The following is a 13,907-nucleotide window of genomic DNA, read 5'->3' as shown; positions in this document are numbered from 1 at the left end:
GGGTTGAAGTGTATGTCCTAAAACTGCCCAAGGAACAGTGATGCAGTGATACCTGGGCAAGCTGGATACCAAAATCAGCCCATTCATTGATGGAGTTTGTGGCATGGAGTAAATATTGTGTGATATGAAATCCCTTAGGCTTTTTTTCCCTGGCTCTTGTCCATTCCTGGCCTACCACTTTAAACCTTATTTTTGGAGGACTTCAGTGATGACTTGAAATAGAGTTTGCAGCTGTGAGTGTCAGCTCTAAAAAAGAAATAAACACTGGGTTGGAACACCTGTGAGTTTAGGATTTGGCTCCAAGCTCTGCATTGCTTCCTCATTTCTTGTTGATGTGTATATAACCATGCTTATAATCTGTATGAGATATGTTTAAAATACAATTTAGGTGAAGTGTGGCTCTCCGTGTGGTAAATAACAGAAGGAATTACAGAGGAGGGAAAAAGTCTGACATTTTTCAGAAACACAAATGAGGTGTTTGTTCTGGATGTCGAAGTCCAATTTGTTTAAAGCTTTTTTGAAAAACTGAGCTGCAAACTTTTAAAAAATGACTTGCTAAATTGGAATAATTTTGTGCTTAAAATCAGCTGAAGAATGGAGCTTGTAACAGCAAATGATGCCTCTGGGAAACCTGATACTGCTCTTAGCAAGAGATTTATAGCGAGAACAATGAGTGGAGATAGATGCAGTGAACTTAGTCTTTGAGAACCAAGACTGATTTATAACTTTTGGTTTTGCAGCTTGTACTACCAGCAGTACCCAAAGATTGATTTATAGTTTCCTATAGTAAATTCATCATAATTTAGACAATATTTTTTAAAATTTTTTTTAAGGAGGGTTAAATCCCACTGAAAAAATCAAATGATCTTTTTGACTCAGATTTTTCTTTTAGCCTTAAGTAATTGAAACAGATAAGGAAACCCCACCTACGCGTGTTTGCAGGCCAGAAGAGTTGACTTGTAGCACATTGGATTCTTTTGCAGAGGATTGTTTCTGTTTGAGTGGCTGTGCCAAAGGTCCCAGGTGATCCTCTTCACAGGAGAGGGAGAAGGCCCATGAGTCTGCAGGTTCCAGTTTGGCATGCTCAGCACTGTCCCACTTGCTGTAATTTATCAGCAAGGATAAAAGTTCAGCCCATGCAGTAGGAGGAAGAAGCTCAGTTCCTCTGAAATCTGATATTAATACAATATTGTACTGCAGGGAACGTGGCTGATGATTTAAAACCTGACTTTGCCATTCCCATATCAAGTATCTCGCTGCTTCCCAAGTAGTGCCAGGGAATTCTGTTTTCCCTAACTGGCCTGGACTGTCTCAGTGGCACAATGTTATCCCGAGACAGGCCAGTAGAAACTAATTTCAGCTCCAGCTTTTGTTCATCTTTTTCACAGCCATGAGGTGGATCTGTCCACATTGCCATGTCAGAGCTTATTCCAAAGCCTAATAATGATAAGGACCTTTAGTATCCCTAATGAAGGTGTTAAGCCCTGTGAATTCCTGCTGTAAGGCACTGTTCAGCTGGGCATAATCATTATCCTCCCCTTGGCATTTTTTTCCATGTCACAGAAATTCCAGATGACATTTATGCAAAGCAACTTTTTCTCATATTCATCTATTGGTGCAGACACCTTTCTGAGTAGTGTTGATCACTGGAGCTTGAAACCTCAGCACAAGTTTTTGTGGATGGTGCTGTATAGTAAGAAACAACTCTTGCCAGTTAAATTGGAGGTGAGAGGTGAACCAGCAGCACAGAAATGAAGCAGCTCTCTGAATTTGCTAGTGTCAAAGCCACTTGCTGGTCTTTATTCCTTATTTAATGCCCTGCTTGCTGGGCTGCTTTGTAGGTCAAACTGGAGAAGAGCACAATCAGCTTCAGCCTGTGTAACTGCCTCTATGCTGCAGACTTGCTTACTGTAAAGTAATTGATAGGGTCTGTTACATAAAACCATTAACTTGTATTTTGTTAGTTCATTAATGAGCTTGCTTCATCTTTTGTCTTTGCTGTACAGGCAGCATTATATTTAATTAGCATTGGCTGACCTTTTTTATTGAGCTGGTTAAAAGGTTATTTTAGTCCTTAAGAAGAACTACTACATCTGTAGTTCACCTGATAATTGGTGTATTTTTGCTGGGGGTAATTGTGCTGGCTCATTCAGGCTCATGAAGTCTGCACATGTGAACCTACACTTGTGGTGCTTCTAGAAAAGGCAGTAGGTAGAAACTAGTATCATTCCCTAGCAAGGATCAAGGCACTAAGTAAGGAAATGGCAAAAGCAATGACCACTTAAAAGCTGGTAGGTGCTTATGAGAGAGACTGGCTCCATCAAAGGCATGTAATTTCTTCTAAACACAATTAACTGTGTAGTTGGGGTTCCCCCTGATGATGCCTGGTTAGGTAATTGCAGTGATTAATGGGGAAAATATCAGCAAGTCTGACTGTTAAAAAACCAGTGGTGCTTGGGGTACAATTATTCCCTGTAGAGGTAAAAAGAGCAGCCTTTGCAGAAGGTAATGGATTTAGTGGCAGGCAACTGTATTTTTGTGTCTATGTCAGTTTAATCGTGTATTCATTCTTCTGTGTCAAGTTGGTTCTTTTATTATCTTAAGTTTGCATCTCTTAAAAACAAATACTGATGTTTGCTGCACTTGGAATTGCCTGCTGTCCCCAAAGCCTGGCAGAGCCTGCTCTGAAAAATAAGAATAACAGATACTCATTAAAACTTGATTCAGAGAGAGACAAGTTCATATGCTGAGCTTGTTTTTTGTAAGTTTCTGTGGTGAAAGCCATGGGAAAACACATGCTTAAAAGTCTTCTTGAATCAAGGTCTAAGCCATGGATCTCTTCAATTTCTTACATGGTCTCTTGTGCATCAGGCTACAGACAGTGGAGGTATCCAATTGCTTTGTCCTGTTCAGTAAAAATTCCTTCTTTTAAGGTAGCTATAGGCACCATCCATTGGCACAGGTTCTGTAGGAAGTCTGCAAGTTGCCTTTGTGTTATCTTGCTGGATCCACACATCTGATAAACTTACCATAACCTTGGCTTATAATTATGTAAAACCTCCAGTTATAATTATCTGAAACATACCTTTTGAATTACTGTAATAAAGACTAAGTATTATCACTCTGCCCTTTAGGGTTAAGTGTGCTCAGACTATCAATCTGTTTTACCCATCACAGACTTTAACTTGATCAAGGGTTTGTATCTGCAGTAGCATAAATCTGCCAGTGGTTACATTCATGTCTCCACCTACGAGGGGAGTTAATGGCCTTTTATGTTAGACATCCTCAAGGATACGGCCATAATGGGGTTCCAGAGAGCTGTTGAGGACCTGTGGAGCAAAATAGATGTGAACTGGCTGGCTTTATGTTGATAAATTTCTTTCATTATTTTACTCACAGCTGATAGATTGGAGTGGAAGAGTTATAAAACCTCCTCAACTTTCTGTAATGAAAAGCAGCTCCCCCAGCCCGGCCCTTGCACCTTAATGTTTGTTAGCCAACTCTTTTGTTAAGGTTTGTCACTGTTGTGGAAAACAAGGTGGGGGTTTCAGTCCCTCTCTTTCTTTCCTCCCTTCTCCTCCCACATCTTCATCGGCCCATTAATTCCTTTGCCATTCGAGAAAGTTACTTTCATAAGGCTTTGACAACAAGAATACAAATGTCACCTTACACATGAGCTGGTCACAGTTCTGCTAAGACCAGGTTACTTTTATGAAGTCTTTATTTAGCAATTTGAAGGAGAATTTCTGGCAGTGCAAGCAAGGGAGCTCAATTAATTTGTCTGTTAAATTCAACAAAAATAGCAAAAAAAAAAAAAAGGAAATGTAAAGGGTTTGTTTAAAAAGAACAGCAAACCAAACTGGAACAGAGGAGTTAATTTGCTGGTACCCAGGTAATTGTCTGCCATCTACTGGTGGTGTTTATAACACAGAGGGACAATACTCTGGCATGCAGTGTGGTGGTTTCCAACATCTTCTCAAGTTTTGGTTTTGGAATGGGGCTGCTGCTAGAGCATGGTCTCTGCAGGAAGGATGGGTGGTGTACAGACTGTTTCATAGAGGATAAGTTATGGGGATATTTTCCAGATAGAATTTCTCAGAAAAACTGTTATGGTTGCAGATGATAGAAAGTTGTCTCCTCCAAGTTATTTTTGTTTGAATATCAGAAGGAGAAACAGCTATAGATGTTGTATTTGTGTTATAGGGTAGGATGGGATATTTAACATGAGAAAGGAAGTTGCTTTTTAAAATCGTTAAGTCAAAAGTCAAAATACAAGGCTGACTGAAGTGGAGGCAAGCCAGGAAAATTACCACTGCTGTAACTGATGCTTTCTTTGAATGATCCAGGCACCTAAAAGTGTTGATTGTGCTGCTAATTCAGGGCATTGGGTTTTAGTTTAGCTGTTGATGGAGGAACAAAATCTAGACACTGTAGATACACCAGCTGAAGGTAACAAAAACCCAGGGGCAGAACTCCTGTTGTTTGCCAAGGCACATGCATATTTGACATTCTTTTTGTCTGAAGGCTTGATCTTGAGAAAGAAACTTGGTCCAATCAGGTCTTAAAATCTCTACGAGGCAAAAAGTATTGCAATGGAAAATACATTTTCCTGTCCGCAGTGTTTGGTTCAGCATAATTAACATGAATAATGCAAGACAATTTTCTGATAGTTATTATATTAGAGAGCTTAGCTGACTCATAACTGCCCCCATGACATAGCCAGAATGCAAATTACTTGGCTAGAAATAGAACAGAGCTGGTTTGATTAAAATGTGATACATATTTTGAATTAAAAGTCTTCAAGGTCTTACAAAATGACCTTAATGCCATATTCCCCCTCTCCACCCTCCCCACCAAGGAAATTTGCATAATGATTTTGAGACAGCTTTTTTCTTCTCCCGGTGTGAATTGACAGGACCTGCCGTTCATGGGAAAACAAGGTGTCTTACTTCATTCCTTTGTTGAGCAAAACCACAGTTGAATAATGACGTAGCCAGGTTCTCCAAGACCATGTTGTCATCATGGTCTTGGAGAACCTGGCTTCTTTATCATAACTACAAAGGCACAAATCTAAGAAGGGATAAGATTGCAATAAATACTCATTAAGAACCAGACCTATCTCCATGTCTTCCTCCCTGCAGCCCCTCAAATCTGATTGTGTCACCACTCTTGCAAGTTCCTGCAAATGCCTGTGATGTGACAGAGTGAAAGGTTTCTTGAACTTGTTTCCAAGATTTTGTATGCTCTTAACTTTGGCTGAAGGGTCTGTAAACTTGGGGCACTTGGAGTCTCTTGGGAACTTCCCTGCAAACCCTCCCCTTTGGATGTTTAGCTTATGCAGCGATCAAACAGTCCATGTAACAGACTGAGCTTGGGAGAGAGTAGTGCTCTGAATGCAAAAGACAGTTGATAATTAGAGAGGAGCAGCTATTACACCGACTTGCCCCGAAATATGTGATTTCAATGTCAGCTTTTGCTTGGAATCTCTCTTCAAGAATAAAATGAAAGTGTAATGAGATTCTGTGTTACCCGCTACAGCACATTGGATGTGGAAGTCAGACAAGTTTACAGGGAAAAGGATTATATTGCCCAGTACCTGGCAGCCCTGCAAATTCCCCTTACGGCTCTGAATGAAGCAGCTGGTTTTGTGTGTGTTTTTATGAGTAGCATTTACATAGGATACAACCTGCATGTGGTTGGCACCTGAGGCTGTATGGTGCTTCTAGGGCATAAGTAACAATTTGTATGGATTTGGAGCATAAAGCTATCTAAAGCTCACTGCCTGTTCTGTTTTGAAGCGAATTGGACCCAGGTTCACTCACATTTCAAACCCAGTTTGAAGGACTTGATGTCCAACCTTAGTGGGCCTCCTAGCAAATCTCTTTAGGGGTTATTTATTTGAAAACACATGAGACCAGTTAACTTACTCCTTAAATCTGATTTATGCAGGCAGAGCCCATGCCAAATTTCTAGCATGGATTAGCTCCTGCTCCCACACTTTCTTCCTCTGCTGTATGATGTTGTGTTGATGCAATATGGAGCACGTATGTGAGAAAAGCTCTTCTACCAAGACTTTATGGCCCAGAGACTTTACCTTTTGTCTTTGTTTTCCACCATTAATTCATTAAACACTTTTTTTTGAGCCTTTCCTTTATTTCTCCATTTTTTGATACTTTGAGGTAAGTGTGATAAGGACTTAATAGTTATCACAAATCCACATATGTCTGCAGGAATCCTGCCCTACTCATCTTTTAATTTGTGCACAAGAGTGTATTATTTTCCATCTACCACTCTTTGGTATTACTCTTGTATGGTTTTCTGAGAAAATTAGCTGAAAATTAACATCAATATTTCTTAGCATGTTTTTCAAGCTAAGAATTAAATGGGGAAAACTGAGTGCCTGGGAGCTGCTCAGTCCAGTTAAGTCCTTTTGGTGTCACTGCCACTGTGCTACTCGCAGTGAACTCCTCGTTAAGTTTTCTCATGGTTGTAATACCTAACTCCATCTGAATTTCATTATGTGTAGCAATTTATGTCTTCATTTACGTGCCACTGCTGCTGTTCTTTGTGCCTCTGGCACATAGATTTGTTTTCAGTACCAGCAGATGCAGTAATTGAGCTGTTGCCTGACTTCCACTATTTGTAAAAGTCTTGACTCTCTCTCCTAGGGAATGAACAGCTTCTAAAGACCCTGCTTTTCCCTCCTGTAACCTAATAAAGCTCACTCGCTGATACTCAGTGTTGCAAATTACAATTGGTGGCACCGAGGGAGTAGATCACCTGAAGGTGGCATGACCCCTTTTCATACTGCCCTGCTCAGCAGTGGGAAGTGTGGCCTTCACTCACATCCAGTTGTTGAGTAATTTGTCAATCTTGTTACTATTTTATTAAGTAAATTGGTTTATGACAGCTGTAGGAAGGACAGGTTGTTTCTGGCTTTAGCTTGAGTTACTTTAATCAAGCATTCATGGCCATATGACAGCTTCTGCTTTCTGTATGAGTGGGGCCTTGCCTCAATGTCATGTTTTGGTTGCAGATCCTCAAGACACGAGGCAACAGGCATTATAGCCTCATTCATGAATCCTGTATGATTTTTTTTACTACACAGAACACTTTTTGCAAGTCTAGGGTTCCCCAAAGCAGGCTTCAGACCATTTAAGGACCTTCCCAGCCGTTTGAAACCATCATATATGCAATTATTTGTTCTGCTCACATTCTTATTTTTCTTGTGTGTCTGCTGATTCACAATAACAGTTATTCACAATAGTTGAAGAAAATCTGTTTGGGAGGTCTCACCTCAACCTCTCGACAGCAATGATGCCTGTATTAGTCTATGCTTTCAGTTAGTATCCTGCTGGTTTTTTAGAACATGGAGTATTTTATCCCTAAATGTGTTCCAGTGTTTCATGCAGGTCTTGCCTTTACAAGTGATTTAAAACACCAAAATAAATTCTTTCCCTGTGGCTTTCTTCAGCCACAAGTCATGCCAGCTAAATTTGTTGTGACATTTGCTAATGGCCGGGTCGATCTTCCTGCTGACCCGTGCTGCCTCCAACATGTGTCCAAAGCAAAGAGTGTTGGATTCTGGCTCCTGGGGCTGTCCAGCTGCATGCAGTGTTGTCCAGCTGAGGGGTCCAGCCTTGCCAGAGCTGCTTCTGACCAAAGGTCGTGCCAAACACTCTGCAAGCTCAGACAAAATACTTTGGCTTGTATAATGAAACCAAAATGCCAGTGATGCTGTTTAGTTTCCCGGTTACCAATTGATTGGATGGAGTCTAAAACATTGACTGTTTATGTATGCAAGAACTGCATCTTGAGCTAAATCTACTGAGCAAATGACACTAAACAGATAGTAAAATCCAGAGCTTCATGTGACAAAGCTATTTTTTTTGGCATGGTTCTGTTTGAGGAGTTATTTTTTCCTATAACGTTCATTAAAATTTTTTAGCTCCAGGATCCATAGTGGGTGATTTAATGTAATTGTAAAGATTTTTCATGTAACATTAACAAATACAAGAGTATAATTGGGTAGATGAGGAAGCATTAGCAAAGCAGCATGCTGAGCTGGGCTGGTACATGCTGTATCAACCAACCCCTTGTGAAATTGAGAATACTCATTATGCAGCCTGACCTGTTCTGGAGTGATTCTGCTGAGAGCTGCTTTGACTGAATTTTTAGTGCTGCTGAAAGGTGCCTGATTGATGGCTATGAATCATAATAAAAATATACTTAACACTTTTCACTCGCAGAACTTGGGGTGCTTTTAGGTTTGTCTGTGTTATGGTTGGGAAAATTATGACCCATTTTCTGCAAAGTCATGAAAACGTGATTCTTGGTTCACGTGTCTCTCCCAAGAGTGATCCTGTGGCTGCTCCAGGTGCATTTCATTTTTCCACTCTGGTTTACCTGGAGTCCAGAACACAGGAAGAGATGCCCTCTGTCCTCATCACCAGTGATGCAGTTGTCTCCCCCATAAGCCTTTTTCCAGCTGAAGAGAGAGCATAAATACTTGGAGAGATTGAACTCTTAGGCTAATTTAGACCTTGGTTAATTTCACAGAGCATCTTTCAAGAGAAGGTGTTGAAACTATCCTCACAGGGCAGTGAGCAGGCTTAACGCAAGTGCCTTTTTTTTTTATTGTGCAAGGCTGTTGCTTCAGAGGTGCATATTTTAATTGCTCTCATGCTTAATCTCAGGCTTTTCTACACACCTCTGCTGTGCTAGGGCAGATCTGTATGGTGAAGGAGAGCCTGTGTTCCTCTTGCCATTCAGCAGAAGACAGCAGAGTCTGACCTTCCTTTCTCCTGTGCTCACCCATCCCGAGGGCACAGCATGGGGCTGTGCAGAGAGATTTTTCATGGGCCTGAAAGTAATGTAGCATCACAGGTTATTAGCTGCAGTGAAATGCTGTGCTGACATAGCTGTGCAGTTTGTTTCTGGCTCTAAAGTGAGTGAGACAATAGTAATCTGTCTCTTTGCTTGTGCTACATCTTCTAAGCTGTTGGATTTTCTTTCTTAATTTTGTTGGATTCTTCTTTTTTTCCAAGACAGTAAAATTGTTTTAGGAGTTGCCATTCAGTTGCAGAAGGGCAGACAAGTTCAAATTAAAATAAATAACTCTGCAGGAAGCAGTGTTATAACTTGAAATATGAGAGTTCTTTCTTCAGCACGTTTCAATACCTGGAAAAGAGCTGTATGCTGCTTTGTCCCCTCATCAGGAGAATGGGAATGTCTTCGTGCCCCTCTGGGATTTTACAGATAAATGCCATAGAGGCTGCAAGGCACTTAAACAATACATGATTGTTATCAGTATAAATACCTAGTGGAGGCTGTTAGCTTAGCACGGAGTCCTGCAGGAGCAGCATGATTGGTGCTTCTGGAAAAAGAAGATAGAAAATGTGTTGTTTCAGTGTATGTGACCAGCATTAGACTGTTTAAGATGCCATAGGAAGACTTCTCTTACCTTGGCTTATTCCTTAGGTATTGCAGTGATGAATATTTATTGGATAGGTTAGCTCATGAGAAGGCTCCCCATGGAAATTGCCACTCCAGGTTTCCTCTGGACTGTTGTTTTCTTTCCCAAGGGATCCAAAGGGAATTCTTCACATAAAGATGTAATAAAATTCAATGAGTGAAAATAGGAAAAAAAGGCATTTATTGAGGCAGAATGGAAAATAAGAGGTCTGGAAAACCAAGCTGCCTCTGAAAGTGATTGAGTCAAATGCCTGCAGATGCAGGCACAATAGATTATGGAAATCGGTCAGAATAAACAGGCCTGGATGGCCTCAGCAGCACTGTTGTGTCAACGGGTCTCATGGAATATGCTCAGAAGCATGTAACTGTTTGTTTCTGTGCCACATACATTTTTCCACAAGATGAGGAATGAGCTTGAAAATGATACCTGAATTAACTCATAGTTTCCCCTAGACTCTTGGTGTCCTGTGGAGGAAGAGCATTGGTAAAGCAGATCACATCACACTGCTATTCTGCTCTAAATGGTTCATCACTGATGAGTCTCTTCTGTTTGTAATCTGTGTTTTAGTGATGGCTTGGCATTGGACTATGGTAAAAAGGTTTAAAAAAACCCCAAAAAACACAAATTTGTCATTATTAGAGATGTTACCAAGGGTTGGATGTCCAAAATTTGATTAAGGAGATGAACCCTAGGATGAATCAAATCCTGACCTGGTTTGACCTTCATGATGCCTGTCTTCACTCTGTACTCAGTTTGTATTTGTATTTCATGGTTATGAACTTCTTAGTTAGAAATGTTTGACTTCAGTTGTTTTCAACTGCTTGTATTGGTGGAAAAGTTAGGCTTTACACTAGAGAAAAAAAGACTTCAGACTGAAACCAAACACTTTAAATTATAAATGCTCCTCTCGTTCCTACATGTGCACTGTAGTTCAGTTTGGGTTTGGATCTGTTCTCGGGTGGCCCAGTTCTCTGGCTAATGACTAACTTGTGATACATCACACTGGCCTTCTTGCTGAGCTGCTGTGGTGTAATGCTGTTATATTTTGCCATAGTAAATCAAAAGAGATTTAATTTGAAAATTTAATTTAGACATGCCTTAGGGAATAGAAGTCCGGAGATACTGCAGTGATGCTTTTGCATACAGACATGTATCTTTCACTTTCTCAGTTACATTCCCCCCAGTGAAAACTTGAATTCTTCTGCCAGAAGAAGATTCTATTTTTCAGGATTAGAAACCCAATATTGTGTTGAAAAACAGAGCTTCAACAGTAATGCAATAGCATGTGCACTGTAGATGAAGAGCCAGGCTCCATCTCTCACAAGAACTCTGTTCTACACTGGAATTCACTCAGCAGGGGGGATATAATACAGGAAGACCATGACTAAGGAATTTCTTTAGCTATTGTTCAAGCAAACATATTCTAGCTGCTGGCAAATGAATTTTTTTTAATTATCTAAGTTTGCATTCTTAGTGGGAAGAAAGCAGTAATAATACACATGTGTAGGTTCCGTAGCAACAATCAGTAACTATGGAGCTCTGTTCTTAATCTTGAAAACAAATGTTTAATGCTGTTAAATGGCCAAAAAGTGAAAGGTAGATAAATTAATATTTAAAATACAAATGTGTATATATAACCCTTACTCAAATGTGTGTTTAACCCTTACCCCAGGAAGAGTGGGCTGCTTAAAACAGGACTTCCCTTTGAACGTACAGTTGCTAATTGAAGTACAAGTGATTGCCTTCTGTAATATGTGTATTTTGGGGTAATTCAGACATGTGCTTTGTCTGCATGACTTCAAGGTCTTGTATTCATGTGCCTTGTGAAAACCAGTGTTGTATCTGAGGGTTGTACCTGAAAGCTGGGCTTCCTTCACACTGCTGCATCCTTCAGGCTGTGTGGCTCTACTGTAGCTTGTGTGTGCACAGCCACATCAGGGGCATTGCAAACCGACTGTGTTCTCCATTCAGACGTGGTTTTTTTTTGAACATTGAAAATTACAGCTAGAACTTAATGATGGATGGATTGTTCATAATACTTGAAATGCCCATTTAGAAGAGACAAGGCTTCTGTTTTAAGGGCTTAGGACTTAAAAAATCCAGGAGTAGAAAACAACAAAAGATTTCTGTTGTTCTTACCGGGTTGAAAAACCCAAGGGGCCAACTCTGGTGTAAATCAGACTGTCCATGGGCTTCAGTGAGCTCCTGGAGACTCACATGGCTTCTGGTCTTGTCCCCACAATATTTAAGCTTAATTTAAAAAGGCTCCGACACTTGGGCTGCTGGCTCAGCTGCCAATTAGCTGACAGCTGTATGAATATATCTAGTTTTGTCAGAGTGAGCTGTGGAAAAGAGGAACTCTCTTACTGTGGGCACAGTATGATAAGAACTTGTAGATCTGCAGGCTCCTTTGGAATCGTACTTTTTAATATTTTTTTTCTTATTTGGTCTTTTTTGCTAGTTGATTTCTCTGGTTAATAGTACAGTAACTGTTCAGGTAAGAAGAGCAAGGTAGCTCCATGGTTCCTTTGAAAGCACTAGAACAGGGGAGTAGTCAATCTGCTTAATGAGCGAGCATTAACACTTCACACTCCTGTCGATAACTTCAATTAATGTCAAGCATGGAGCTGTGGATAACAGGGCAGGGACAGAAACCAGCCTTTTCATAAGGCAGGCAACTCTACTGCAACTGGTTGAAATTATTGCTAACATCTGCTGGAGGGAACAAAACCCACCAAACTTCCAAGTATTGAAGTCTTCTTTTTAAAAGTAACTTGGGTTTCTGAGGAGTTCCCACGCTGTTACACAGGCAACTAGAAAACATAGATGGATGGCAACTTCAGAAACCTTTACTCAGCTGTAAAAGAATGTTTGTCTTCTGTTTCACTGTGTTGTTTAAGATTTTATACAAGATAACAAGAAGAAATACATTCAGAGTGCCTTTGAGCAGTTTGGGGGCTGGGGGACAAATGCAGCTTCTGGAGAAGTGTTGCATACAAATGAAATGGTTGAGATTGATTCTGTTTGCATGATGTCCACAAAAACCTGATATAAATCCTTGCTGTATGTAACTATGTCAGTGGGCTATAGAGTGATTTCTGGTTAGAAAGGAAGGAGGGGAGGTAATGTATAAAATCAGGGTAATAATACTGTCCTCATTTGTGAAGTATCTTGAAATTTAGTAGTGTCAAATTTCAGCTGAGTTTCTTGCAATGGTCTTTCCATTTGAATGACAGGTAACAGGCATCATAAAACATTTGAGCTATAGCTTAATCTTCAGACAATCTTTGGAGAAGATAAATGCTTCCTTCTATTTTTCTCTGGCTATTCTTACATTTGCTGGTGAGACTAGCTTGAAGTGCAATCAAGGAGAACTTCACCTCTCATTATGAGATTGATATGGGAACTTACTCTGATTTCTAGTTACTCTGAATTTTAGCTGAGTTTTAAACTTATTAGGGCAAGGAGTAAGCCTGGGGTCTGGAAAAGAAGAGGTTACAATTCCCTGTAAGGCACTAATGGTGACCAAATGAGGAGTGGAGAAATGACCAGGTACACTTTTCTGTTGATCTACATAGAATGATGAAACTCTTATGATTAGTAGAGGGTTCCACAGGTGCTGCTGAGTACACATAGGAAATTGGTGATTGGTTTGAAAACACCATCCAGGAATCTTTTTTCCAAGTGATCTCTAAATGAAACCTAAACTCTGAGTTTCTTAATCTGTTTCAAGACAGTAAAATAAAACAAAACATTGTTAGACCTGGGTTTTAATATGCAGAGTCTGACTTGGCTGTGGTAATTTGTCCTCAGGTTTTGTAACTTGAAGAACAAAGCAAAGTGTTTTGATTTGACATTAAGTAGGTGAGGAGCATGTCAAGTGGGATTTGACTAATAGTTCCTCATGCTCCTCCAATGGAATTTAGAAGATTTATTGTTCAGTTCAAGTGAAGGCTAATTTTTTTTCCTTGTTGCTGTGGTGGACAAGGTTTTATGAAGAACTGTGACGTTTCAGTGCACATTGTCACTGGGATCAAACAGTAGTGACTTTGCACATGAAACCTTCTCTGCTTTGTATTCACTGTGAAACTAGAAAAATTTTCAGTAGGGATATGATGAATTTTTTGGAATTGAACTAATTATTCTGGTATTGGCGCAGATGTCTAAGTGGTGTTACCACAAAACCAAGACTAAGATAGTAAGCCTTGCTGAGAAACAAGTTGTTTACCTGTGCAGGTGGATGTTGCTGGTACAGCTCATTCTCCATCCTGTGTGGGAACAGAGCCAGGTCAGTGTGTCAAACTTCTGCTGAGAGAAGCCAGATGGGTACAAGGTGCTTGCTATCATGGAAAAACAGTCTTCTAGTGTATCTTTGCTTGGAGGAGTGCACTGCATCTGTACTTGTGTTGCTAACAAGGTATGATGACAGATG

This window comes from Apus apus, chromosome 26, assembly GCF_020740795.1.
Source record: "Apus apus isolate bApuApu2 chromosome 26, bApuApu2.pri.cur, whole genome shotgun sequence".
NCBI lineage: Eukaryota > Metazoa > Chordata > Aves > Apodiformes > Apodidae > Apus > Apus apus.
The sequence above is the reverse complement of the archived record's forward strand: the minus strand, read 5'-3'. Positions refer to the sequence as shown.